This window comes from Triticum dicoccoides, chromosome 6B (assembly GCF_002162155.2).
Source record: "Triticum dicoccoides isolate Atlit2015 ecotype Zavitan chromosome 6B, WEW_v2.0, whole genome shotgun sequence".
Classification (NCBI taxonomy): Eukaryota; Viridiplantae; Streptophyta; class Magnoliopsida; order Poales; family Poaceae; genus Triticum; species Triticum dicoccoides.
In genome coordinates, this window is record NC_041391.1 from 179,767,432 (window position 1) to 179,795,186 (window position 27,755).

Sequence of the window (27,755 nt, forward strand, 5' to 3'; positions counted from 1 at the left end):
AGAGAGTTTACATTGCAATCTTGGTGGGACCGATCGCTCACTTCGGTTAGACCGAAATGTTACGAAGGGAAACAGAGAGATTACAACCCCATCTCGGTGAGACCGAGATCCCTATCGGTAAGACCGATTTGCTTAGGGTTTGTGGCAGTGGCTATGACTTTTGGAATCGGTGGCGCTGGATCGGAAGAATCGGTGTGACCGATTTTGGCTTTGGGTTTAGGTCATTTGTGGATGTGGGAAAGTAGCTGAGGGTTTTGGAGCATATCACAAAGCACATGAAGCAAGAGGCTCATTAACAACACCTCATCCCTCCTTGATAGTATTGGCTTTTCCTATAGACTCAATGTGATCTTGGATCACTAAAATATAAAATGAAGAGTCTTGAGCTTTTGAGCTTGAGCCAATCCTTTGTCCTTAGTATTTTGAGGGATCCACTTTCATCATCCATGCCATGCCATTCATTGAGCTTTCCTGAAATAATAGTCTTGGAATAGCATTAGCTCAATGAGCTATATGTTGTTATGAATTACCAAAACCACCTAGGGATAGTTGCACTTTCAATCTCCCCCTTTTTGGTAATTGATGACAACATATAGATCAAAGCTTCGACAAATGATAATAAGATTGAATAACATCGTCGCTTTGAGAAGTATATGATAAGCAAGAGCTCCCCTAAATTTGTGCATAGTTTAAGATTTGCTTTGGACTGCAAATGCACAATGAATTAGGCTCATGGGTTACTCTTCCATGTCACATACATCTTGGTGGAGCGCTCAAAATAATAAACATTGAATACATGCACTCATCACTAAGCAAAGTGAATGATCACATAAGATAGATAGGATAATATCATCAAACATGCATCAGTGTAGCTTATGATCAAACACATGATCATCAATGTCTCACAAGCATAGTATCTCAAACGATCAAAAGCAAACAAGTTTTAAACCACCAAATAAAGCAAGAGAGAACAAAAGCAACACACTCTCTCTCGAAGCCTATGATCTATACATTTTTCTCCCCCTTTGGCAACAAGTTACCAAAAAGTTCATAGAAAATGCATAGTGCTAGATCGACTCTCAGGCTTGATCTTCTGGTGGCAGTGTCCGAATAACTCCAAGGACGAAGGCTTCAGTTGAAGTAGAGGGTGCTGGAGTGGATGCTGGAGCTGGTTGCACTGGAGCTGAAGGGGCAGTAGCTGGTGCTGAAGTTGTTGCTCTAGTGTCTGTCACTGGCACTGCAACTGACCTCTGGGCACTGGGCACTCTGTCAAACACATTTGTGGTAGTCTTGCCCTGCCTCTCCTGCATATCATCCTACAGCTGCTCTACAACCGACTGAATCTCAGTTACTTTGACATCAAGGTCATGGAATTTGAGTTCCATGATTCTCTCCAGGCTCTCCTGATTCTGAGTGAGGGTGGCCAGTCCCTTCTCAATCCTTAGTGTAGATGCTATCAAGTAACCAAGCTGCTCCTACTTGCTCTTTAAGAAATATTCAGATGCCTCCTCTGGAGTTGGCATCCTTGCAGCCTTCTCCTTCTTGTCTTGAGCTTGAACTGATGTTGGATCATTTTCATTCATGACAACCTCATTGTCCTCAAAGTCTGGATAAAGTGGAAAGTGTTCCTTATCCAATTGATATTTCCCTGTGCCCATCTTTGAGTTGATCAATTCCTGAATCTGAGGGGCATATCCACAGCTCCTCTTCTGATCTGCTGTAGTCCTCTTAATGGTTTCAATCATCAGGCTCATGACTTTGTACTTTTGTGGCACATCAAACACATGCAACATGTTGATGGCATGCCCTTTGATCATGTTATGGTCACCAGACTTGGGCAACAAAGTATGCCTCCGAATCCAATTAATGGTTGGCAGCCCTGACAGCAGAAAATGAACTGATCCAAACTTGTGAGTCTCTACTGCCTTGTCTGGTATTTCCTTGTACATGTGAGCCATGGAATTGTGATCCATCTTCTTCTTTGCATAAATGTCCAGGTCATCCTCACTTTCCTTTGGGGCATTTATCAGACTTGCCCATTCTTCAATAGTTGACTGGTACCTTGTACCTTTAGACATCCAAACTATTCTTCCATCTGGGTAAAAATGTGCTGTGGAGTAGAATTGCATGATAAGCTCATCATTCCAGTGAGTGAACTTTTGTCCAACAAAATCAGCAACTCCACAAGCAACAAAGCTTTCTTGAAATCCTGGATAGTGCTCTTCATTGTCCTTGATGTAGGTCCAGTCGACCCACCTCATGTCACAAACTATGGGCTTCTTGTCCAATAGAATTGTCTCATAGAAGTCTTGCTGTTCCTTTGTATGGAACCTGTAGTCAACAACAGTTCTTCTCCTTGAAGCATATGGATCTTCCATCCTCCACAGCCTCAACCCTGAGTCCTTCCTGATCCTCATGTCCTCAGCCACAAGATGGGCATCATTATGGTCTGGTATCTTGGGCTTGAGCTTTCTTAGGACCTGTCCTTCTTCATCTTCTTCTTCAGCAACGTTTGGCACTGGGGCCTTGTTCTTCTCAGCAGCTGGAATACTCCTAGTATTCCTCTTTGGTACTTGCTTGGCCTTGGAGGCAGCTTTGGGTGCTTCCTTGGGCTTAGATGTTGCAGCCCCTGATCTTATAGCATCACCCATAAGCTTAGGTGCCTTAGGTGCTGGTGCAGCAACCTCTTCCTCTTCTTCAGAATCTCTTCTCATAGAGGGCTTTCCAAGGACCTTGGCAGTTGTGGTTCTTGCTCTCTTCTTTTTCTTGTCCTGAGCACCTTCATCCTCTAACTCTATGGTGAACTTCATAGTCTCTCTAGTTGGGACTTTCTTGGGTTTGGAAGAAGTGACTTTCTTCTCAGGTGCCTCTTTGGGTTCTGTCTGAGCTCGCACTTGAGTGGACTTTCTGGCTTTAGGCATTGGTGTCCTCTTGGCAGGAACTTTCTTCTTCAGTCCAGGCTTTGTGCTATGTGCAGAGCCATATTCCTTCTTGAGCACTACTTTCTTAGAAGTAGCCTCATCTTCTTCAGCTTTGTAGTCCTCATCCTCTGAGTCTGAAGTTCTTTTCCTACTTTGCCTGGTAGCAGCCTTAGGCAGGTTGCTAGGAGTGCTTCTGCTCCCTTCATCTGTGGTTGAGGGACTAGTCCCCTCACTCAAGTCCATCTGTGCTTCTGACCTGTTCTGGCTGTCACTCTGGTCTGACATGCTGCAAAAAGCTGACTGCTGACCCTGTGAGGAGTTATAGATGAGATAGAGTGGATGAGCATCACAGAATGCAGAGATTTTTGCAAAAGAATGATTCAAAAATTCAGTTTTAGTTTTCCACAGAAAGCATTTCGGATCAACTGATTTTCAAACTCGGTGATACCGAAGCAGTTTTGGAACCTAAACTGATGATCTTGATTGGACCGTGTCACAGTTCGGTGGCATCGAGACTGCTAGGGTTTCATAGAATCCTCAAATCAGTCGCACCGATTAGTAATTCTCGGTCAGACCGAGAGTCACTAGTGCAATGGCATAAGCCAAATAGGTGAGACCGAGTTTTTCAACTCGGTGGGTCCGAGATGGTTTCGGCGGAAACCTAACCCTAAAAATTTGAATCTAATCTAATCTACAGACTACTTTGGCTGGATAGAAGTGTTTCAATCGTGGCAAGATTCAATAAGAATACAATGTGCTAGGAATCAGACGTGGATAGCACAAAGATCAATTCCATACCCTAACTTGGCGGTGGACTCGCTACGGCGACAATGGCGGGGGCGAAATCCGTTGACGGCGGCAGAGACCAGCGACAGGAGGCTGCTGGCGATGAGGAGACGATCCGGAGACCTCCGATGGCAGAGCGAGCTATAGCGTGGGCGAAGGGTTTCGGAGAAATTTCCAAAATTTTGCCCGTGACTATATATAGCCCGACCCTATCGGTGTGACCGAGTGGAATAACTCGGTGGCACCGAGATGCATAACTGTGTACAGTTACAGCAAATCGGTGAGACCGAAAAGTTCAAATCGGTTGCACCGAGATTGAAAACTCAGATCAACTTAATGATCTCGGTAGGACCGAAATGGAGGAATCGGTCAGACCGAGAGTCACAAACAGGTTTTGGAAGTTTAAGTCTATGACGAATCGGGGACTCCGAGTGCTCCTCACACAGAGTGATTCGAATCTGACTTGATCAATTTTTGTGATGTAGCATGAATAGAGTTTGAGACGAGAAAAGCATAGATAGCTAAAGAAGGTTCTTAGGCATTCTTTTCCATCCACTTGGCAAAAAGAAAAGAACCCAAACAATCAAAACAACAAGTGGATGTCCTTGAATGAGAAAAATATGCATCAACATGCTCACACAATAAAATGGCAAATGAAATATGTGGCAAAGTATGCACAACCAATTCTAGCATCTATCAAACAATTGGTGATGACTAGGTCATCTATATATGAGTATATTGACTTAGGAGTCAAATGAGAACATTTGATCATAGGTCATACTCATCGTTTAAGCTCAAGTGGGGTTACCACTTTTACATAATGCATTGATATGTTCACATCATTAGAGTTGCTTTGACTCAATTCTTAGAGTTAAGCTCCCCCTAGATGTGAGATCCCCCCTTAGAGGGATGAACTAACCTCGGGTTTTGTCGATGATGACTTCATGTAGGTGTTGAAGATGTGGATGCTCAATGTTGATGTAGATCATTTGGAGCAATCCTTTGGAGTGTGTTGCACTTTCAACTTACCTACATGGGTTAGTCCCACAAGGAACAAACAAGAATATCCATAGACATAGAGTGATGCACACACAAGATGATGTCCATGAAATCATGAGGTTACCTTGTCCCTTGCCTTACCAACATGAGGGTTTGTGACTCCTTGAACTAGTGCAAGATGTGGAAGTTGATTGCACTTGTTCTTGCCATAATGATATGAGTGAAGAATGTTGGCGGAGTCACCATCAAGAACTCTCTAGTTCTTCTTCTTCGGGATCCACATCATCTTGATGGGAATCCTTGGAGTTGTAGTTGTACTTGATGAAGTAGAACTTGACGTAGTCTTGGGAACCCACTTGAACGAGGCTTTAGGTGCTTCTTCAAATGCATCAATTTCTTCTTGAAGCTTGTCCTTGCCTTTGTTCTTGTGGTCTTGTGGTGGAAGGTCATCTTGAGCTTGTGTTCCCTTGAAGGAAGTAGGATCATACTTCTCTTGTTGAGGAACAAACTTCATCTTGGGGTATTGATCTTCTTCCCACTCAACTCCATTGGCATTGAACTTGCGTTCAAAAACAACACCTTGATTCTTCCGGTGCCTTCCTTGCTTGCGTACAATTTCCTCGAATTGCTTACTCCCGGCAAGGCTCTTGTAAACACCTTTCTCTATAATTCCCTTCAATAAGATATTTTCTTGCTCAAGTGTACCTTGGCTAAGAGAATCATTAGTGGAATCAAGAGAACTACTAGAAGCAACAATATTGGATTTGACATTATTATTGTTACTACTAGAGGAAGTATCTTTCTTGTACTTGTTACTAGACTTGACTTGAGGCATGTAAGTAGATAAGAGTAAACGCTTGGCAATGTAAGAAGAACTTTTCTTGCGGAGATCATCATTGATTGCTTTTAAGAACTCATGCTCTTGCTCAAGATTGAGCTTTTCAAAGCGTAACTTCTCATGAGCCCTTAAAAGTTCTCGATGATCTTCGAAGATAGTTTCATGAGCTAACTTAAGAGTGTTTAGTTCTTTAGTTAGAAGCTCAATCTTCTCCTTATCATTGTCATTTGTTTTATCTTGATTAGCATGATTAATTGACGTTTCATCATAGTATTCGTCACTAGAGGTGTCAACAAGTAAATCATCATCCACAAGCAAGTCATCTTCATCACTATTGAAATCAACATACCCAGGATGTGTTACCTTTGGACCTTTGGCCATGAAGCATCTTCCAACACCTTCATTTGGTGAATCAAATATGTCGTAGGAGTTGGTTGACAAAGTGCTAGACCGGCAACACCTTCATCTTGAGTATATTCGGAGTCGGAGTGATAGCTTCTCTCGGAGTGATTGTCGGAGTCGGAGCCGGATACCCATTCACCAACATGAGCTTGATGTCTTCGTTTTGTGTAGCTCCTTGATGACTTGTCCTTCCTTTCTGAATCCTTGCTTCTCCGTGAGGGTCTTCGTTCATAATGATCATCTCTCCTCCTCCTCTCTCTTGGTGGTGATTCTTCTCTTTTGCTTCTTCTTCTTGGAGAATCTTCTCTTCTTTTGTAGGGTGCCGTACACTCATTGGAATAGTGTCCGGGTCTCCCACAATTGTAGCAATTGCGCTCTCGACTAGAAGATCTTTTGTCATTGTAAGACCTTGACTTGGAGCTTCTTTCTTTGCTTCTACTCTTGTAGAATTTGTTGAAGTTCTTCACCATTAAGATCAATTCTTCATTGAAGGTTTGTTTCTCACTTGATGATGTGGGGGCTTCACTTGAGGCTTTGTAAGCACCACTTGACTTGTTGTGAAGTTCCTCCTTATCCTTGAGTGACATCTCATGAGCAACAATTCTTCCAATGACTTCTGTTGGCTTGAGATCTTTGTAGTTTGGCATCATTTGGATCAACGTGCACACGGTATCACACTTTCCATCCAATGCTCTTCGGATCTTCTTGATGATGAATTTGTCGGTCATCTCTTTACTCCCTAAGTCGGCAATCTCATTTGTGATAAGAGCAAGCCTAGAGTACATTTCAATGACACCTTCACCATCCTTCATTTTGAACTTGTCAAGCTGACTTTGGAGCACATCCAACTTGGATTCCTTGACAGACTCGATACCTTCATGCATATCAATCAAAGTATCCCAAATTTCCTTTGCATTCTCAAGACGGCTGATTTTATTGAATTCTTCGGGGCACAATCCGTTGAAGATGATATCGCAAGCTTGAGCGTTGTATTGCAGCATCTTCAATTCTTCCGCATTAGCTTCACGGTTCGGTTCTCTCCCATCGAAAAATTCACCTTGCAAGCCAATACAAATAATTGTCCAAACGGCAGGGTTATGTTCGAGAATATGCATTTTCATCTTATGCTTCCAACTAGCAAAATTAGTACCATCAAAGTAAGGACCTCTACGGTGATAATTTCCCTCGCTAGACGCCATACTCTCCTAGGTTGTGAAACCAAGGCTATGACCACCAAAAGCTATGGAAATCAAAGCAAATGGAGACCAAACCTCTGATACCACTTGTAGGACCTTGAAGTATGTCTAGAGGGGGGTGATTAGACTACTTGACCAATAAAAACTTAACCTTTTCCCAAGTTTAGAGTTTGGCAGATTTTAGCTACTTTAGGACAAGTCAAGCAATCATCACACTATTCAAGCAAGCATGCAAAGAGTATATAGGCAGCGGAAATTAAAGCATGCAACTTGCAAGAAAGTAAAGGGAAGGGTTTGGAGGATTCAAATGCAATTGGAGACACTGATGTTTTTGGCGTGGTTCCGATAGGTGGTGCTATTGTACATCCACGTTGATGGAGACTTCAACCCACGAAGGGTAACGGCTGTGCGAGTCCACGGAGGGCTCCACCCACGAAGGGTCCACGAAGAAGCAACCTTGTCTATCCCACCATGGCCGTCGCCCACGAAGGACTTGCCTCACTAGCGGTAGATCTTCACGAAGTAGGCGATCTCCTTGCCCTTACAAACTCCTTGGTTCAACTCCACAATCTTGTCGGATGCTCCCAAGTGACACCTAGCCAATCTAGGAGACACCACTCTCCAAGAAGTAACAAATGGTGCGTTGATGATGAACTCCTTTCTCTTGTGCTTCAAATGATAGTCTCCCCAAAACTCAACTCCCTCTCATAGGTTTTGGATCTGGTGGAAAGAAGATTTGAGTGGAAAGCAACTTGGGGAAGGCTAGAGATCAAGATTCATATGGTAGGAATGGAATATCTTGGCCTCAACACATGAGTAGGTGGTTCTCTCTCAGAAATGGTAAGTTGGAAGTGTAGGTTCGCTCTGATGGCTCTCTCCACGAATGAAGAGGAGGTGAAGGGGTATATATAGCCTCCACACAAAATCTAACCGTTACACACAATTTACCAAACTCGGTGGGACCGATTCAACAGACTTGGTCGTACCAATGTAGTAAACCTAGTGACCGTTAGTGATTTTCAGTGGGACTGACATGCATCTCGGTTAGACCGATTCGGTTAGGGTTAGGGCATAATGTAATCTCGGTAAGACCTATTACACAAACTCGGTGAGACCGATTTGGTAATAAGCTTTCCAGAGAGTTGGTCAGGTAAACTCGGTGGGACCGATTTGCTCTTTTCGGTGAGACCGAAATGTTGCAAAAAGGAAACAGAGAGTTTACATTGCAATCTCGGTGGGACCGATCGCTCACTTCGGTTAGACCGAAACGTTACGAAGGGAAACTGTGATAGCCTGGCTTATTAGGGATGATAGACTACTCATATCAATAAGGAATTCCTTCTTTTTCGGGAGCCCATTCAGATAGAACTACAAAGTTAAGCGTGCTCAGCTTGGAGTAGTTTCAGGATGGGTGACCGACCGGGAAGTTGCTCCCGGGTGCGCACGAGTGAGGACAAAGTGCACAGAAAAGACTAGTATTGATTTGTGGGGCTAGTCTAGATCTTGCCAGGAGTAATGACCACCGGCGGGTGTGTCCGGGGCGTTACAAGTTGGTATCAAAGCCGACCCTCGCGGTTACACGGATGGTTGCGGACAGGTGCGCGGTCATGTTGTTCATGACATTTGTGACCCGTCGTGGCACACGACATGGCACATGTACCGGACTGGATGCATAGACGGTTGTGCCAAGAGGGAACGTTCCTGTGGCCCGACGAGGACGTCGGTTCCTCTGAGTGGGGGTGTATGTGATAGCCTGGCTTATTAGGGATGATAGACTACTCATATCATTAAGGAATTCCTTCTTTTCCGGGAGCCCATTCGGATAGAACTACAAAGTTAAGCGTGCTCAGCTTGGAGTAGTTTCAGGATGGGTGACCGACCGGGAAGTTGCTCCCGGGTGCGCACGAGTGAGGACAAAGTGCGCAGAAAAGACTAGTATTGATTTGTGGGGCTAGTCTAGATCCCGCTAGGAGTAACGACCACCGGCGGGTGTGTCCGGGGCGTTACAGAAATAGAGAGATTACAACCCCATCTCGGTGAGACCGAGATCCCTATCGGTAAGACCGATTTGCTTAGGGTTTGTGGCAGTGGCTATGACTTTTGGAATCGGTGGCGTCGGATAGGAAGAATCGGTGTGACCGATTTTGTCTTTTGGTTTAGGTCATTTGTGGATGTGGGAAAGTACCTGAGGGTTTTGGAGCATATCACAAAGCACATGAAGCAAGAGGCTCATTAACAACACCTCATCCCTCCTTGATAGTATTGGCTTTTCCTATAGACTCAATGTGATCTTGGATCACTAAAATATAAAATGAAGAGTCTTGAGCTTTTGAGCTTGAGCCAATCCTTTGTCCTTAGTATTTTGAGGGATCCACTTTCATCATCCATGCCATTCCATTCATTGAGCTTTCCTGAAATAATAGTCTTGGAATAGCATTAGCTCAATGAGCTATATGTTGTTATGAATTACCAAAACCACCTAGGGATAGTTGCACTTTCAGAACTTAATACTCTAGATGCATGCTGGATAGCGGTCGATGTGTGGAGTAATAGTAGTAGATGCAGGCAGGAGTCGGTCTACTTGTCACGGACGTGATGCCTATTTACATGATCATGCCTAGATATTCTCATAACTATGCACTTTTCTATCAATTGCTCGACAGTAATTTGTTCACCCACCGTAATACTTATGCTATCTTGAGAGAAGCCACTAGTGAAACCTATGGCCCCCGGGTCTATCTTATATCATATAAGTTTCCAATCTACTTTATTTTGCAATCTTTACTTTTCAATCTATATCATAAAAATACCAAAAATATTTATCTTATCTTATTATCTCTATTAGATCTCACTTTCGCAAGTTACCGTGAAGGGATTAACAACCCCTTTATCGCGTTGGTTGCGAGGTTCTTGTTCGTTTGTGTAGGTAAGAGGGACTTCTGAGGAGCCTCCTACTGGATTGATACCTTGGTTCTCAAAAACTGAGGGAAATACTTACGCTACTTTGCTGCATCACCCTTTCCTCTTCAAGGGAAAACCAACACAGTGCTCAAGATGTAGCACATCTAAGTCGGTTAATCTCCATCGGAACATTGTCATACCTGAAATTGAAGGTTTGCATTATATTTATTTCTACTGCTCCATGTGCATTATAGATTTCCTACAATGTAACTTTTACAGCACAAACTAAACAAAAAAATGTTCTCATTACTGTAGCATGGAAGTAGATTGTGCATTTTGGGTTAAGACAACAAATGTATGAATAATTGCCACAATATAGTTGCATTCAACTGTTGACTTACCCCAACCTATCGACAAATGGCTTAATATACATTATTGTTTTCTCTTTGATCCTTGGAAGTACATTATCAATGTAAAACTGCGCAGATGCATACTTTGGGATGTTCTTCACAGTGTGCCTGTCATTGACCACATTGCAATACTGTTATATGTAGACAATGTACTCATTTGATCCCTAACACCCGCCATAAGCAGAACAAATATTTACATTGAGACAAGTAAGAAACCAAGAAGACAGGTTTACCATAGTGAACATAAGACAAGGTGAGACTATACCGAAAAAGGCTTTCGCCCCACTTTATAAATAAAGCAACCACCAAGCACAAAGTCAACAAGGTACCAACCGAACAACACACACACACACACACACACACACACACATAACGCCACCGCAGGAAAGGTCCAACAAACAGGCGCACAAACACTGCACGAGTGTCGGTGTCAAAACCGGCAGATCTCGGGTAGGGGGTCCCGAACGTGCATCTAAGGTCGATGGTAATAGGAGACGGGGGACACGATGTTTACCCAGGTTCGGGCCCTCTCTATGGAGGTAATACCCTACTTCCTACTTGATTGATCTTGATGAATACGAGTATTACAAGAGTTGATCTACCACAAGATCGTAATGGCTTAGACCCTAGAAGTTTAGCCTATGAGGTATGATTGTTTTCTATGGACTAAACCCTCTGGTTTATATAGACATCGGAGGGAGCTAGGGTTGTACAAAGTCGGTTATAGAGGAAGGAATCTACATATCCAAATAGCCAAGCTTGCCTTCCACGCAAAGGAGAGTCCCATCCGGACACGGGAAGAAGTCTTCTGTCTTGTATCTTCATAGTCCAACAGTCCAGCCAAAGTATATAGTCCGGCTATCCGAGGACCCCCTAATCCAGGACTCCCTTAGTAGCCCCCGAACTAGGCTTCAATGACGAGGTGTCTGGCGTGCAGATTGTCTTCGACATTGCAAGATGGGTTCCTTCTCCGATTACTTCACAGTCCGTGACTTAAAGAGCAGTATCCGACTTTTCATTTAATGTCGCGCTCATCGGCTTCAGCACCTTCATGATTTCAGCTTCCACGTGTCGAGCGAATACGAGAGGTCGAGGCACTTTTTCACATACCACCCTTACCATGTGAGAAAATTGTCTATTTAAAGAGACGGGGATCTTCAAATTTAATCCACACCATCTGCCCCAAACGAGGAATCCTCGGAGCTTGCCCGCAGAAACCACCCCAACATGGCTAGCACTCCCAGCTCTTCCTCCCGCCCCCACGGCCCCAAAAAGGGCGACTGGGAAAAGTACTCCATATCCCACAACCAACTGGTGAAGTTGCAGACACGGAGATTTCTTCCCCCCGCAGATCTAGTCCCTGTTCGAGCCGGATTGGCTTCCTTCGATGATGTGGAGCAGGCGGAGAATTTCCCCAACCCATCCAGGGGGAACGATATTCTTTGTTCCCTACTTGTTGAGAGGTGTCGGATTTCCAATCCATCCATTCCTCCGAGGTCTACTAGAGTATTATGGCCTCCAACTGCACAATTTCACTCCTGCCTCCATCCTGCATATTGCGGGTTACGTTGCTCTTTGCGAGCTATTCCTAGGCTGCGAGGCCCATTTTGAGTTATGGAAGAAGCTATTCTGCCTCGTCCCTCGTAATCAAGAGGGGTCAATATTTCAAGTGGGCGCCGCCGAAATATGGCATATCGCCAGGACCGGATATCTGTCCGGCGCGCCGAAGAATGGCCTTCCGAATGGTTTTATATTGAGGACGTCTCCCTTCCCGACCCAGTCTGAATGGGTCTTCCTGAATTTTCAAGTGCTCCATTGAAGAAACGCCTCAGCTGGCGTCCCTGGAGCCCCAGGGAGGGAGATAGCACGGAAGTCCACCAATTGATGAGCAAGATAAAGACGCTCGCCCAGTCCGGACAGTCAATAGTGAAGGTTATGGTGATATCCAAAATGCGGGGGGTTCAACCACTCCAATACCGAGGGCGTCCTATGTGGCACTTCAATGGAGAAGATGATGCCACCCGCTGCGGTCGGAAGGGTCCTGACACCCCCGCCGCTTTGACGAAAATGCTGTCCAGATTATACAAAGGGGAGAAAGAAGAGTTCATCCGCATTAAGCCCAGAGATGGATTTTCCATGTACAACCCTCCCATCTGGGTGAGTTTCCATCCCATTACTCAATTTACTCCCTGAGTCAGTTTCCGCAAATATTAATCCGTCCATTAAAAAAAGGAATGGTGAAAGATCACCAAGGAGTTCAACTATCCTGCACCACAGCTAGAGGACCACAACAGGGCCCTTGACCCCGGATTCACAGAAGATCCAGATATATTCGTGGAGCTCGGGGATGGAGTGTTCTACCATACGAGCCATGATGGCACAGAAGTGGCCATCACCGCTGACTATCCCAGCGTTCTCCCTGCCTCGCATGTAAGTAGTTAGGAGACTTATCCTTCGAAAGAGTTTCCTCCCTCCGCCTCACCGACCGCACTATCTTATGCTCTAAAGGGGAGGCGATCGGCGCGCCACGCTGCACCTGAGGTGACTCGCAAGAAGACTGCACCTACGCCGGGCGGGCCTTCGAAGAGGAATGCAAATAGAAGTACGACCAAGCGTTCATCAAAGAGGTATGGTTTTAAACATGCTCCATGGCTATCACCTTGGAGTATGACGCTATCCGTTGTGTCTTATCAAGAAAAACATTCGCCGGACTATGTCCGGGGATCCCGCCGATCATGCCTCCACTAGCCAGATTTCGGACCCTGTCTCAAGGGCTGAGGCTAACGTGGAAGTGACACCAGATTGTCCTTCTGCGGAGGATTCAGATAAGGTATCCGTCACCAATTCGGAAGTGGAAAGTGCCATGAATCATCGACGCCTGCGGGTCGCTCTTCGCGACCCTGGTTTTTCAGAAGAGGCTTTCAACGCCTTCAACTCGGGTGATGCATACATCCGAGCTGCTCGAGATGGGCTTACCAGAGCCATAGACCAGTATTTGAAAGATATGTGGGTAAGTACACATTTGTGTAAATTTGATAATTATATACCAGTATCCCCTGAGACTTGAAACAGTTGGTACAACTGATTTAAGGATCATTGTATGACCAGGTGCTCACAGAGAAGAACAACCTATTGTCTCAAGAGCTGGAAAAGTGTCAGGCCCAGCTAACTGCTGCTACCGTCAAACTGGAGAAATCCAAGAAGGCAGCGTCTGGTAATGTTCCCCTCTATCGAGAAAGCATAATCATATACCAGGATTATTAATACAGGTGCAAATCTTATGATAGAGTCATCAGATCATCTGGAAGAGGCACCAGAAGTCGCACGAGCGGAAGGTACATAAGCCCAAAGGCAACTGGCCGCGGGCGAACGTATATTGACACGGGTCAGGAATGAGAAGAACAAACTCGATGATTCCCACACCAAGCTGGGCGGAGAGCTTAAAGATGTGCGTGCCCAGCTGGCTGACTCCGTGAAGGAGAATAATAAGCTGCGAGGCGACATATTTAGTATGTTGGTAAAATTACCCCTACGTAATTCAGCTAGGGAAGGAACTGACAGAATTATATCTGTAGGTATGCTGACGGGCCGTCTCGAAGAGGAGGTGTCCGGATCTTCGAGCGATCTGCTATAGGAGCTGTCGCAAGTGCACGAGCGAGCTCAGCAGGCGATGCGGAGTATTGCCAAGGCCTTGTGGCCATCCGACTCCCCTCCAGGAAGTATGGAGGAGCTAGTACAACTATTGAAAGGAGCACGGCGGCGCTTCCGATTATGGAAGATATCGGCCTGCAGGGAAGGTGCACGAGAGGCCTAGGCCATGGTGAAAACACGGTATACCAAGCTCGATCCTAATCACATGGCCCGGGTCGGACCTTTAGGGTCAAATGGAGAAGAAATTCCCGTTAGTTTGGTATATGACCAGGTAAAAGTAGCCACCAAATATTCCCAACAGGATTGTAGGCTAGATATCCTGTTAGCTGGCGTAGAGGAAGAAGTTTTTGAGTCTAAGTGACTATGTACTTCAATTGACAAATTATGTCTCTAGATGAATTGTAAAACGATTGTCATGGTGGACCTTTTCGCTTCGACCTCTGGACCAGAAGGTGCGGAGTGCTCACGAATACCCACTCGGTAATGTAGACCGGGGTATGCGTGGAAACCAGGCGTAGGGGTCATAGTTGCTTGAACAGACAAGTTTCTGGCTAGTTATGTTATATTACATTTTGATTGTAAGAAACATCTTCCAGAGAGAATAGTTCCGTTAAGGGTTCCTTTCGCTGGGTCAGCATGCGTTAACGTGCATGTCCGAACTGTGTTTGAAAAAACCACAGCATACATAACATCTGGGGGTTCATTATGTGACAAGTAAAAACATCTTTAGTACGCCGACCGAATATTCCCTTAAGAACGCTATTCGGCTTCACCCAGTTTGAGGTACACATCCGGATGACCCAGCAGTAACAATCACAGAGGTGCTCCCTTTATGCCTTACCTGAACTAACTGGAACATAGGGCATAAGCACAGGAGCCAGGCAACCCAGCTTGGCCAAAACTTAAGTCATATCGATGCATATAATGGCGAAGAAAAGGTACACATATGTGGTGAGCTTGATTCTCGAAATATAATAATAATAATAATAAGATTCTGTACGAGAAGCCCCCAGGTATAATTGACATACATATTTTAGAATGTGTGTGTCGTAGTTGTGCGTTTTAGCCGCACGAGAGCTTTATGGCTTAAAAAAAGAAATGTGAAAAGAGAGGAGAATTAATAATGGAAACAAAAAGGGAAAAAGGAGACAAACGAAGAGACCGGCGCTAGGCATAGAATCTTCGGAGTCTGGCCGCGTTCCATGGGTTCGGCTCTAGGCGGTCGTCTGATGCATCATGCAGGCGGTACGCTCCTCCAATGAGAACTCCGTCAATGATGAAGGGACCCTCCCACTTGGGCTTGAGTTTCTCCCTTTTATTCTTCGACAAGCGTAGAACAAGTTCACGAACATTATAAGTGTTGGCCCGTACTTCTCTGCTTTGATACCTTCGGGCCTGTTGTTGATAAAATGCGGAACAGGCTTTTGCAACGTCGCACTCCTCTTCCAGGGCATCTAGGCTGTCCTGCCGATCAAGCTCGGCCTCTCTCTCTTCATACATGCGCACTCGAGGTGAGTCATGAATAATTTCGCAGGGTAACACAGCCTCTGTGCCGTACACCATGAAAAAAGGTGTATATCCGGTAGAACGATTGGGCGTGATCCGCAGCCCCCAGAGTACAGAGTTGAGCTCCTCGACACAGTGCTTGTCTAATTCTTTAAAATACCGCACTAGTCTGGGTTTAATGCCGCTCATAATAAGACCATTGGCTTGTTCGACTTGACTGTTGGTTTGTGGGTGATAGACGGAGGCGTAATCGAGCTTAATGCCCAGATTAGCACACCATGTTTTTACCTCATCGGCTGTGAAATTGGAGCCATTGTCGGTGATGATGCTGTGTGGAACACTGTAGCGGTGCACAACACCAGATATAAAGTCTATCACCGGTCCGGCTTCGGCCATTTTAACTGGTTTGGCTTCTATCCACTTAGTGAATTTATCCACCATGAGGAACAAATATTTTTTTCTTATGGCTTCCTCCTTAAAGGGGTCCGACCATATCATACCGCGAGACCGCAAAAGGCCAAGTGATGGGGACTGTTCGTAGAGCGGTGGGTGGCATATGACTTTGGTTGGCGAAAAACTGGCATCCGACGCAATGTTGGACAAGGTCATGTGTGTCTGCTCGGGCCGTCAGCCAATAGAAACCGGTACAGAAGGCCTTGCTTACAAGGGCCCGAGCCGCGGCGTGGTGACCGCTGAGACCGACATGAATTTTAGCCAAGAGCTGCCGCCCTTCTTCCTCGGAGATACATCTTTGAAGTACTCCGGTAGCGCTTTTCTTGTAGAGTTCTTCCTCGTGAACCTTGTAGGCTTTAGAGCACCGCACAATGCAGCGCGCCTCATTCTGATTCTCAGGGAGTTCTTGCCTATTAAGGTAGGCCAAGAAGGGTTCGGTCCATGGGGCAATGACTGCCATGATGAGATGGGCCGATGGTGTAATTTCGGTGGCTGAGCCCCCGGTGATGTCGGTGTGTTCGGAGTCTGGGGTTGTAGTCGGATCTGGGTTGTTGCTGCCGCTCTCACCTTGCCACACCACAGATATCTTGAAAAGCCTTTCCAGGAAGATATTAGGTGGGACGGGGTCGCGTTTGGCGCTGATGCGAGCAAGGACATCCGCCGCTTGATTACTTTCTCGAGCCACATGGTGAAACTCAAGCCCCTCGAACCAAGCTGACATCTTGAGGATGGCATTACGGTAAGCCATCATCTTTGGATATTTGGAATCAAAGTCTCCATTTATTTCGGATATTGCAAGGTTTGAATCCCCACACACTTCTAGGCATTGTATGCCCATGGAGACAGCCATCCAAAGACCATGCAATAAGGCCTCGTATTCGGCTGCATTGTTGGAGTCCATTGATGACCCACAAGTATAGGGGATCTATCGTAGTCCTTCCGATAAGTAAGAGTGTTGAACCCAACGAGGAGCAGAAGGAAATGACAAGCGGTTTTCAGTAAGGTATTCTCTGCAAGCACTGAAATTGTAGGTAACAGATAGTTTTGTGATAAGATAATTTGTAACCGGTAACAAGCAATGAAAGTAAATAAAGTGCAGCAAGGTGGCCCAATCCTTTTTGTAGCAAAGGACAAGCCTGGACAATTTCTTATAATGAGAAAAGCGCTCCCGAGGACACATGGGAATTATCGTCAAGCTAGTTTTCATCACGTTCATACGATTCGTGTTCGGTACTTTGATAATTTGATATGTGGGTGAACCGGTGCTTGGGTACTGCCCTTTCTTGGACAAGCGTCCCACTTATGATTAACCTCTATTGCAAGAATCCGCAACTACAAAAGAAGTATTAAGGTATACCTAACCATAACATGAAACTAATGGATCGAAATCAGCCCCTTACGAAGCAACACATAAACTAGGGTTTAAGCTTCTGTCACTCTAGCAACCCATCATCTATGTCGGCGTTCTGGGAACGGGGGTCCCCAGACTTGCCTGCCAGCGGCCTGTGGTGTGGCTCAAGTGGTGGCCCGGTACGGCCCATCTTCATCAGCACAAGACTCAAGACCCTCGCGAGGGGCCAATCCTCGCGGGGAGGACGACACAAGGCTTCCTCAGGAACAGCCTAGCCAGGCAGGCTCGCGAGGAGGCGGAGAGATCAAGGCAGGCTACCTCGCGAGGTGCTCGTGACACAAGCCATGACGATCGAGACCAGGCGGGCACCGGCCTGCGTAGTGTCCTTGTTTCCTCTTTGGTGCAAAGGGGGCAAGCACAGGCGTGGAGTACCGAGGCATCAAGCAAAGGTTGCCATTTCAGTGCAACGAGACCAAGACCAGCGGAGCTGCAGGATGGACGTCACCGTGGAGCCTGAGATGGCATCATCGCTAGTTCTTTTGGCAGCGGAAGATGAACTTTAGTCAGGATAACTTGTACTAAATGTCGGATTTCGGGTTCCGGCAGACCCTTGAGGTCCGAACACTGGGGTGCGTGCGGAGATTTCGCCTTCTACCTACCTGCTCCTCGCTGCCTCACTAGGATTTAAACTACGGAAGGAACAACGCAAGAGACACAGAGTTTATACTGGTTCAGGCCACCATTGCGGTGTAATACCCTACTCCAGTGTGTGGTGTGTTGATTGCCTCTTGGGCTGATGATGAACAATACAAGGGAGAACAGCCTCGCGAGGGTCTGTTCTTGGCTAGTGCGATGAACTACTAGGGGGAGTTCAGTTGCTCTCTCTACTGGTTTCCTGGCGAGGATCTCGTTCTTCCCTACCTCGTGGTGGCTAGTCCTATTTATAGGCAAAGACCCTGGGCCTCCTCCCAAATATTGAGCGGGAAGGGCGCCAACAGTTGGCCATTTTCAAGGGGAACATCTGGTACACTTATCCTGACTAAAGCTGGTCCTTGCCTGTCAAAGGCTCTGGCGGTGACGCCTGCTTGGGCTCCACAATGACTTCCTTCCTGCCGTTGGGCGGGTCTTGGTCTTGTTGCACCGAAATGGATGCCTTTGCTTGATGCTCTCACCTGCGCTTGCTCCCTTTGCACCAAAGAGGAAAGGAGGACACTACGCGCGCTGGCGCCCGACTGGCGCCCTTGGTCGTCATGGCTTGCATCATGGGCACCTCGTCAGGTACCCAGCCTTGATCTCTCCGCCTCCTCGTGAGCCAGCCTGATGAGGCCGTGCCTGAGGAAGCTCCTTGTCGTCCGCCCCGCGAGGCTTGGCCCCTCGCGAGGGTCTTGAGCTTGTGTTGACGAAGGTGGGCCGTGCTGGGCCCCCTTTGAGCCACGCCGCAGGCCGCAGGCAGGCAAGTGTGGGGACCCCCATTCCCAGAACACCGACAGTAGCCCCCAGGCCCAAGGCGCGCCCGGACTTGGCCGAGCAGAGATGCGAAAGGGCAAGTGCGAAGCACCGCGGGCCCTAATAGCCTGCGGCCTTGGGCGCCGCGTGGCGGTTGATTGGACATGGGCGTCTCCACTTCCCCACGACGCCTCGGCAACTGCACGAATTGACAAGTCCCTGCATGCAAAGCGGGTCATGATTACCTGTGATCGTGGAGGTCGGCGGTTGGCCTCCTCTGGCTTTAAGTACGGCACGACGCGTGCCCTTCCAGTCTATCCCCTCTTGCTTCTCCTTCTTTTTCATGGCTCCATCAAGGAAGTTCTCGGCCGCAGAGAAAGGAAAGGCCCGCCAGGTTGAGCCTGCCTCTCCCCCGCCCAAGCGCGGTCGAGGCCGCCCTCGCAAACACCCTGTGGCCTCCATGGCGACTCCCCACGGTCGCAGAGGTGACTTCCCGCGCGGTGACGGGCGGCTGGCTGTGGCCGGGGGGCATGCTTCGGCCATGCGACCCCCTAGGCCGCGCTTTCATGCTGCGGAGGTGCTGCCGGAGTTTGTTGTGTGGTCGGCGGAGCCGACTAGCGCCCGGCTTCAGCTCCCTCGCTTCCTCCTAGGTGAGCTCCCGGCTGGCGCCCCGGGCGGCCTCTGGCTCCAGGCAGACGGCTGCTGCAGTCGGGCCTCATGGGCTCCGCTGGAGGTCTCCGCAGCCGGGAGCCTAGCCTTGACCCGCGGCTGACAGACGTTTGCCCGCACGCGTGGCCTGAGCCGTCGGTGCACCCTGCACTTCAAGTTTGACGGCGATGCCACCCTCTATGTGAGGGTGTTTGGGGAAGATGGTCGCCGCGCAGGGTGCTGCCCTAAAGACGACTACCGCGGCCGGGGACCCAGCCCCGGCGAGGACGGAGAGGACAGTGTGCGCGTGGTTGGCGGCGCCCAGGGTTCCTCAAGCTTCACTGGTTCTTCTTCGGGCAGCGACTCTTCTAGCAGCGACCGCGGTCAGCCTCCACGCCGTCGTGCCTGCTTGGAGGGTGGTAGCGGGTCTGCCCGCCGCCGCGCCTCGGTGAAGCGCGAGAGGGAGTCCGCCTGAGCCCTGGAGGCGGCTCGAGTCTTCCCTGCGGGCTGGTGTCGGGTGAGCCACGCCTGATTTGTTCTTTCTTTTCCTTTTTCCTGCATAAAAAGACAGTAGCGTGGGGCCGCGTGGGGGCGTGTTTGGGTTAACGCTATTAATCATTGCACTGTTTCCGTTATTTCGGTATTGTGCCTTCCGGCCGCATGCCCGGGCATAGGTAGTTCACAGCCTCAGCCGTGGGGGCGACCGACCCAGGTCCTGCGTTCGTGTCACGGTGCCCGTGAGGCACGGACTGGAGGGGTGCTCCTGTAGTGGACCCGGGTTGAGAAACCTTGAGCGATAAGGACAGAAACACCCGTGAGGGCGCTCGGGCTGCCCCCTCGCGAGACCTTGCGCAAGAGAAATCGAGGCAAGAGGGCGAAAAGTCAAAGAGCCATAAGTCAAAGACGACGACAGTTTTAATAAAACTTCAAATGAGAATGAACTAGCCAACTGCAGAAAGCAAATGAAAAAGCCGCGCCCGGCACCTAGTCTAGTCTTTGACGTCTTCTCACCAGCGCGGAGCTAAGTGCTGCCACTGGGCGTGGGAGGGAGCCCCAGGGCCTGAGGCCGGCGCTCCTAAGACTCTGGGGCGTGTACAGCCCCAACTCATTATTACGTGAGAGTGTCACGGGCGGCGAGCTTCACAGGTGTTGGCCTTCTTCACAGGCTCCGGGCCTTTCTTGGGGGAAGCAAGCTTCACGGGCATTGGCCCTCTTCACAGGCTCCGGGCCTTTTCCAAAACACGACAGCTTCACAGGCATTCGCCTTCTTCACAGGCTCTGGGCCTTTTCCAAAAAGATAATCTTCACAGGCATTCGCCTTCTTCACAGGCTCTGGGCCTTTTCCAAAAAGATAATCTTCACAGGCATTTGCCTTCTTCACAGGCTCCGGGCCTTTTCCCAAAAGATAACCTTCATAGGCATTCGCTTTCTTCACAGGCTCTGGGCCTTTTCCAAAAAGATAATCTTCACAGGCATTCGCCTTCTTCACAGGCTCCGGGCCTTTTCCCAAACGATAACCTTCACAGGCATTCGCGTTCTTGACAGGCTCTGGGCCTTTTTAGGGGTAAAACCTTCGGAGGTGCTGGATGTTCCACGCATTCTGGACTGGCACCCCCTCCTGAGTCTCCAAGCGCGCGGAGCCAGGCCTGGAAACATGAACAACCTTGAACGGGCCCTCCCACATGGGAGAGAGCTTATGCAGTCCCTCCCTGGAGAGAACCCGCCTGAGCACGAGGTCCCCTACCTCAAGAGTTCTGGGGCGGATGTTGCGGCAGTGGTATCGCCACAATGCTTGTTGGTATCTCACCGCTCGCAACGCGGCTTCTCGGCGACGCTCCTCCCCCAGCATGAGGTCCATCCCCCGCATGGCGTCCTGCTGCGCCTCGTCGAACACCAGAACCCGTGCGGAACGACGTCTGACCTCGTGAGGGAGGACCGCTTCGGCTCCATAGACCAGGAAGAACGGGGTCTCTCCAGTCGGCTTGGTTGCAGTTGTGCGGATGGACCACAACACGGATTGAAGCTCATCGTACCAACCTCTGCCGCAGGCTTCCAGCTTCTTCTTGAATGTTCTGGTCCTGAGGCCCCTCAGGACCTCCGCGTTGGCCCGCTCGGCCTGGCCGTTGCTTCGGGGGTACGCCACCGAAGCGTAGCATATCTGCGTTCCAAGGTTAGCACAGTATGTTTTGAAGAGGTTACTGGTGAACTGCGAACCGTTATCGGTGATGATGCGGTTCGGCACCCCGAACCGGCTCACGATGCCCTTGATGAACTTGACCACTGAACCTGCAGGGATGGTGCGGACAGCTTCCACTTCGGCCCACTTGGTGAACTTGTCCACGGCGACGTAGAGGTAGCGATAGCCCCCTGGCGCCCAAGGAAACGGGCCCAGGATATCCAGCCCCCAGACTGCGAATGGCCACGAGAGGGGTATAGTTTGCAGACCTCCTGTCGGCTGATGGATCTGCTTGGCATGGAATTGGCAGGCTTCGCAAGCCTTCACTAGTTCAACAGCGTCATTGAGTGCAGTAGGCCAATAGAAGCCGCTGCGGAATGCCTTGCCCACGAGGGTCCGTGATGACGAGTGGTGCCCACAGTCTCCATCGTGTATATCCGCCAGTAGCTCTTTCCCTTGCTCCCTGGATATGCAGCGTAGGGACACATCATTTGGTCGCTTTCGGTAGAGTTCTCCATCCCTGATGCAGTACGTTGTGGCTTCCTCCTCCTTCTCCGGCAGGGTCCCTTGCGTTAAGTAACTCCGGAGCTCTGTGATCCAGCACCCCTCCCAGGGCTCCATCGTCAGGAGCAGGCGCGCTCCTGAGGCTGGGCCACAGACCGGGGATCCTGAGGTGGGTGGTTGGGGGAACTCCTCCCGAGGCTGCGCCGCATTTGATAGTGATGGCATGGCCGAGGGCTTGAAGAGCCGCTCCTCGAAGACGCCAGGCTCCTGAGGTAACCGCCTGGATGCTCGTTTGGCGATGTCATCGGCCTCCTGATTGGTGCCCCAGGGCACATGCTGCAACTCCAACCCCCATAACTGCTTTTCCATCCTGCGGACCTCTGCAAGGTAGGCTTCCATGTGCTCATCTTTTGGCTCGTACACTTTGTTGGAAAAATTGACGAGGAGCTGCGAATCGCCCTTGATGGTAAGGCGCTTTACCCCTAGGGCAGCCGCGGCCTTCAAGCCTGCTATTAGACCTTCGTACTCCGCTATGTTGTTGGAGACCTTTTCGCCTTGCTGGAAATAGAGCTGCACGGCGTAGTAGAGCTTGTCCTGAGTGGGAGATATGAGCAGCGCCCCAGCCCCAGCGCCATGCCTGGAGAACGCCCCGTCGAAGTACATGACCCAGCCTTCTGGCACCTCGCTTCTGGGGAGAGGAATTGATCCTCATCGGCCTTGAGGCCCGGTGCCTCCGTCCATTTGGCCATGAAATCCGCTAGCGCGGCCCCCTTGATGACTCTGGTCGTGCTGAATTCGAGCTGAAATGCTTGTAGTTCAATGTTCCACTCGCGACCCTTCCGGCTGAGTTAGGGCTCCTGAGCACCCTTTCCAAGGGGTATGCTGAGACGACCTTGATAGGGTGACCCTGAAAGTAGTGCTGCAGCTTGCGCGAGGCCACCAGTAGCGCGAGGAGGAGTTTCTGAGGCATGGGGTACCGTGCCCTCGCACTCCGCAACACCGTGCTGACGAAGTACACTGGGTGCTCGACGAGGCTTGGAGCGTCGGTGCTGGTGGCGTCCTCCGGAGACCGTGGCGCCTCCTGAGGCGGTGGAGCCTCCAGAAGCTGGTTGCCTGGGGGAGGGGTCTCTTCCGTTCCCAGTGCGCTTCCCTGCGGCAGCTGATCCTTCTCAGCCGTGGTAGTGATCTTTGCGAGTCCTTCTTGGTCCTGCTTTGCCTTGACCCGGGTAGCTGCCGCGGCTTTGGTCCGATGCTCCTCCCTAACCGCCACCAGAGCTGCGCTGGCGGAGTAGGGAGTGGCGGCAAGGTAGAGCACCAGGGGCTCTTGAGGGCGTGGGGCCACCATCACCGGAGGGCTGGTTAGGTATCTCTTGAGATCTTGGAACACCTCGTCAGCCTCTTCAGTCCATTCAAAGGGCCCCTTTTTCTTCATCAGCTAGAAGAAAGGCAGCGCTCGCTCCCCCAACTTGGAGATGAAGCGCCCTAGCGCAGTCACGCGCCCAGTGAGCTTCTGCATTTCTCTGAGGGTCTTTGGCGGGTTCATGTCCTCAACCGCCTTGACCTTTCTGGGTTGGCCTCGATGCCTCGGTGGGACACGAGGAAGCCCAAGAGCTTGCCCGAGGGGACTCCAAACACACACTTCTCCTGGTTGAGCCGCAGGTTCACTGCGTTGAGGTTTGCGAAGGTTTCCTCCAGGTCTTGTATCAGGGTCTCGGCCTCGCGAGACTTCACCACAATGTCGTCGACGTAAGCTTCCACATTCTTCCCGAGCTGCGGGCCCAAGGTGATGTGCATGAGCCGCTGAAAGGTTGCCCCCGCATTGTGCTATCTGAACGGCATGCATGTATAGCAGTACACCCCACACGGGGTCAGGAAGGCCGTCTTCTCCACGTCTTCCACCGCCATCTTGATCTGGTCATACCCGGAGAAGGCATCCAAGAAGCATAACAGGTCACACTCAGCGGTGGAATCGATGATCTGATCGATGCGAGGGAGCGGGAACGGATCTTGCGGGCATGCTTTGTTGAGGTTGGTGAAGTCGACACACATGCGCTCCTTCCCTCCCTTCTTTGGCACAACCACAGGGTTGGCCAACCAATCTGGATATCGAAGCTCGTGAATGACCCCAGCGACTTCTAGCTTGCGGGTCTCCTGGACGATGAAGGCCTGCTTTTCAGTGGACTGCCGCCTCGCTTTCTGCTTCACGGGGCGCACGTTGGGGCACACGTTGAGGTGATGCTCGATTACGTCCTGTGGGATCCCTGCCAACTGGTCAGGCTCCCAGGCGAATACCTTCTTGTTTGCGTGCAGGAACTTGACCAGGGCTTCCTCCTGCTCGGGCTCGAGGTTGGCGCCTATGGTGAAAGTTGTGTCAGTGGACCCGTCCTCGTCGACGGGTATCTGCTTGGTCTCTGCCTTGTCTTGGGTGAACAACTGTTTCTTCTTGGTTGGTGCAGCCCCCTTGTGCTGGGGGGTCCCCGCATTGGCGGGCCGTGCTGACGTCGCCGTCTTGAAGGCGAGCTTGAGCGCTCGCAGCGCATCCCCGGTGTCCCTAGGCACGGTGAGGACACCGCTACTCCCGGGCATCTTCATAAGGTTGTACGCCGGGTGAGTCGCGGCCATGAATTGGGCCAGTGCTGGATAGCCGAGGATGGAGTTGTACGGGAGGCCGATGGGGGCGATATCGAAATTGACCAGCTCCGTGCGGAAGTTGTCGTAGGTGCCGAAAGTTACTAGGAGTCGGATCTGTCCCAAGGAGCTAGATGACCCGCCCCCGACGCCCGAGAAGGGCCGGCTGGGCTGCAGCCGCTCCCGGGGTATGCAGAGGAGGTTGAAAGCCTCAACTGAGAGCATGCTGAGGCCCGCGCCGCTGTCGATGAGAGTCCTGGTGACGGCCACCTGGCAGATGGTGGGGGTGCACGGCATGGGGAGCGCACCTGAGCAGGCCGAGTTGGAGGGGTGGTCCTCCGAGCTGAAGGCCAGACTGGCCTGTGGCTCCGACCGGTCTGGGGGAGCCCCCTGCCGCGTGGAGGCGGCGCCGACCCGACGGATGAATGGCTTGACGTGGTGACTGGAGGGTGGCGCCTGCGAGCCGCCCAGGAGGGCCACAATGACCGGGGGCGTCGCCGCGGCGTGGTGGGCGAGGAAGAGGCCGCGCAGCTCTTCCCAAGAGGCCACGGAGGCCGCCGGCAGGTGGAGCGGCCATGCGTGCGGAGCACCGGCGAGGGCCACGGGAAGCCAGTTGGCCATGACCCCGTCGTCACCTCCAGCTTCGAGAACGGCCTCCTCGTATGCTAGTAAGAAGGCCAGCGGATCGGTCGCGCCGTTGTAGCGCGGCGGCGTCGTCAGCTTGAGCTTGTCCGGCCACCGCACCCGTTTCAAGGCTGGGGCCAGGGCTCGGAGCCCCCTGGCCCCAGCGCTGGCGCTGGTGACTGGAGCGGGCGGCGTGCTGCCCATCGCGAGGCGGGTCGCAATGGTGGCAGAGAGGAAAACTCCGGCGCCCCCCTACCTAGCGCGCCAAATGTCGGATTTCGGGTTCCGGCAGACCCTTGAGGTCCGAACACTGGGGTGCGCGGGGAGATTTCGCCCTCTACCTACCTGCTCCTCGCCGCCTCGCTAGGATTTAAACTACGGAAGGAACAACGCAAGAGACACAGAGTTTATACTGGTTCAGGCCACCATTGCAGTGTAATAGCCTACTCCAGTGTGTGGTGTGGTGGATTGCCTCTTGGGCTGATGATGAACAATACAAGGGAGAACAGCCTCGCGAGGGTCTGTTCTTGGCTGGTGCGATGAACTACTAGGGGGAGTTCAGTCGCTCTCTCTACTGGTTTCCTGGCGAGGATCCCGTTCTTCCCTACCTTGTGGTGGCTAGTCCTATTTATAGGCAAAGGCCCTGGGCCTCCTCCCAAATATTGAGAGGGAAGGGCACCAACAATTGGCCATTTTGAAGGGGAACATCTGGTACACTTATCCTGAGTAAAGTTGGTCCTCGCCTGTCAAAGGCTCTCGCTGTGACGCCTACTTGGGCTCCACAATGACTTCCTTCCTGCTGTTGGGCAGGTCTTGGAATGTTGCACCGAAATGGATGCCTTTGCTTGATGCTCTCGCCTGCGCTTGCTCCCTTTGCACCAAAGAGGAAAGGAGGACACTGCGCGGGCTGGCGCCCGACTGGCGCCCTTGGTCGTCATGGCTTGCATCATGGGCACCTCGTCAGGTACCCAGCCTTGATCTCTCCGCCTCCTCGTGAGCCAGCCTGATGAGGCCGTGCCTGAGGAAGCTCCTTGTCGTCCGCCCCGCGAGGCTTGGCCCCTCGCGAGGGTCTTGCGCTTGTGTTGACGAAGGTGGGCCGTGCTGGGCCCCCTTTGAGCCACGCCGCAGGCCGCAGGCAGGCAAGTCTGGGGACCCCCGTTCCAAGAACGCTGACACTAGATGTTCCCCTTCAAAATGGCCGTTGTTGGCGCCCTTCCCGCTCAATATTTGGGAAGAGGACCAGGGCCTCTATAAATAGGACTAGCCACCACAGAGGAAAGGGAGGGATTCATCGAGTGCTCATTAGAGAGAGAGAGAGAGAGGCGATCAAACTCACCCAAGCAATTCATCGCACTAGCTCAAGAACACCTCTCGCGAGGCTGTTCTTCCCATGTACTGTTCATCATCAGCCTCTGAGGCAATCCACCGCACCACACACTGGAGTAGGGTATTACACCACAACGATGGCCCGAACCAATATAAATCTTGTGTCCCTCGTGTTGTTCATCGTTCTAGCCTAGATTCTCGCGAGGCGATCGGACGTAGATCGGTAGGGGAGAGATCTTTGTGCGCACCCCAGAGTTTGAACCTTAAGGGTCTGCCGGAACCCAACATCCCACATTTGGCGCGCCAGGTAGGGGTGCGCCGGAATCTTTCTTCCGCTGTTTCGCGGTCGATCATCCGTCATGTCCATGGCTGACGCTCGCCGGGTTGCCGAGCGTCGGGCTGCTCTCGCCGCCCGCGTCACCCAGACAGCTCCCGTCGGTGGGTGTCCCCGTCGTTCCCCGTTCCCTGCCACCAACGCCGCCACCGGCGGGGAACGACCAGCAGGCCTCGTCTCTGCACCCTTCGGTGCGGCGGGAAGGCCGCATTGCCACCTCGTCGCTGACTCCAGCCGGTTCGTTGTCCCATGCTCGTCGCGCCCCCACGGATGCGCACGCCGCGTTGCTCCTGGCTCATGAGCTCCTGCACTACCGTCCCGTCGACGACCTCTACGAGGACTGGCTCGCCTGCATCACCGAGCTCGTCAGTGCCGCAGGGGGCTCTCCTGTGCCGTCCCTCTCGCTGCCTCGCCCTCTGTCCTATGCAGGAGGCACAGATCAGGAGGTGCCTCCACCACCTCCTCCCCAAGAATGCGTCCTGGCTCCAAGGCGCGTGGCCCCAGGGCGAGATCCACCGTGTCCAGCGCCCGCGCAACAAGAAATGAGCTGCCAAGAAATCCCTCGTCCCCAAGATGGTGCTTGCGTGCTCCCGTCACCGGTGCGCCCTAACCGCATCCCTGTGCCACCACGTCAAGACCCCGCGCTGCTCTAGGC

At 50.9% G+C, this 27,755-nt stretch overlaps 1 pseudogene; it reads right to left on the minus strand.

Moving 5' to 3' along the window:
* Positions 1-27,755, minus strand: part of LOC119321013 — a 160,563-nt pseudogene that overhangs the window by 69,729 nt on the left and 63,079 nt on the right.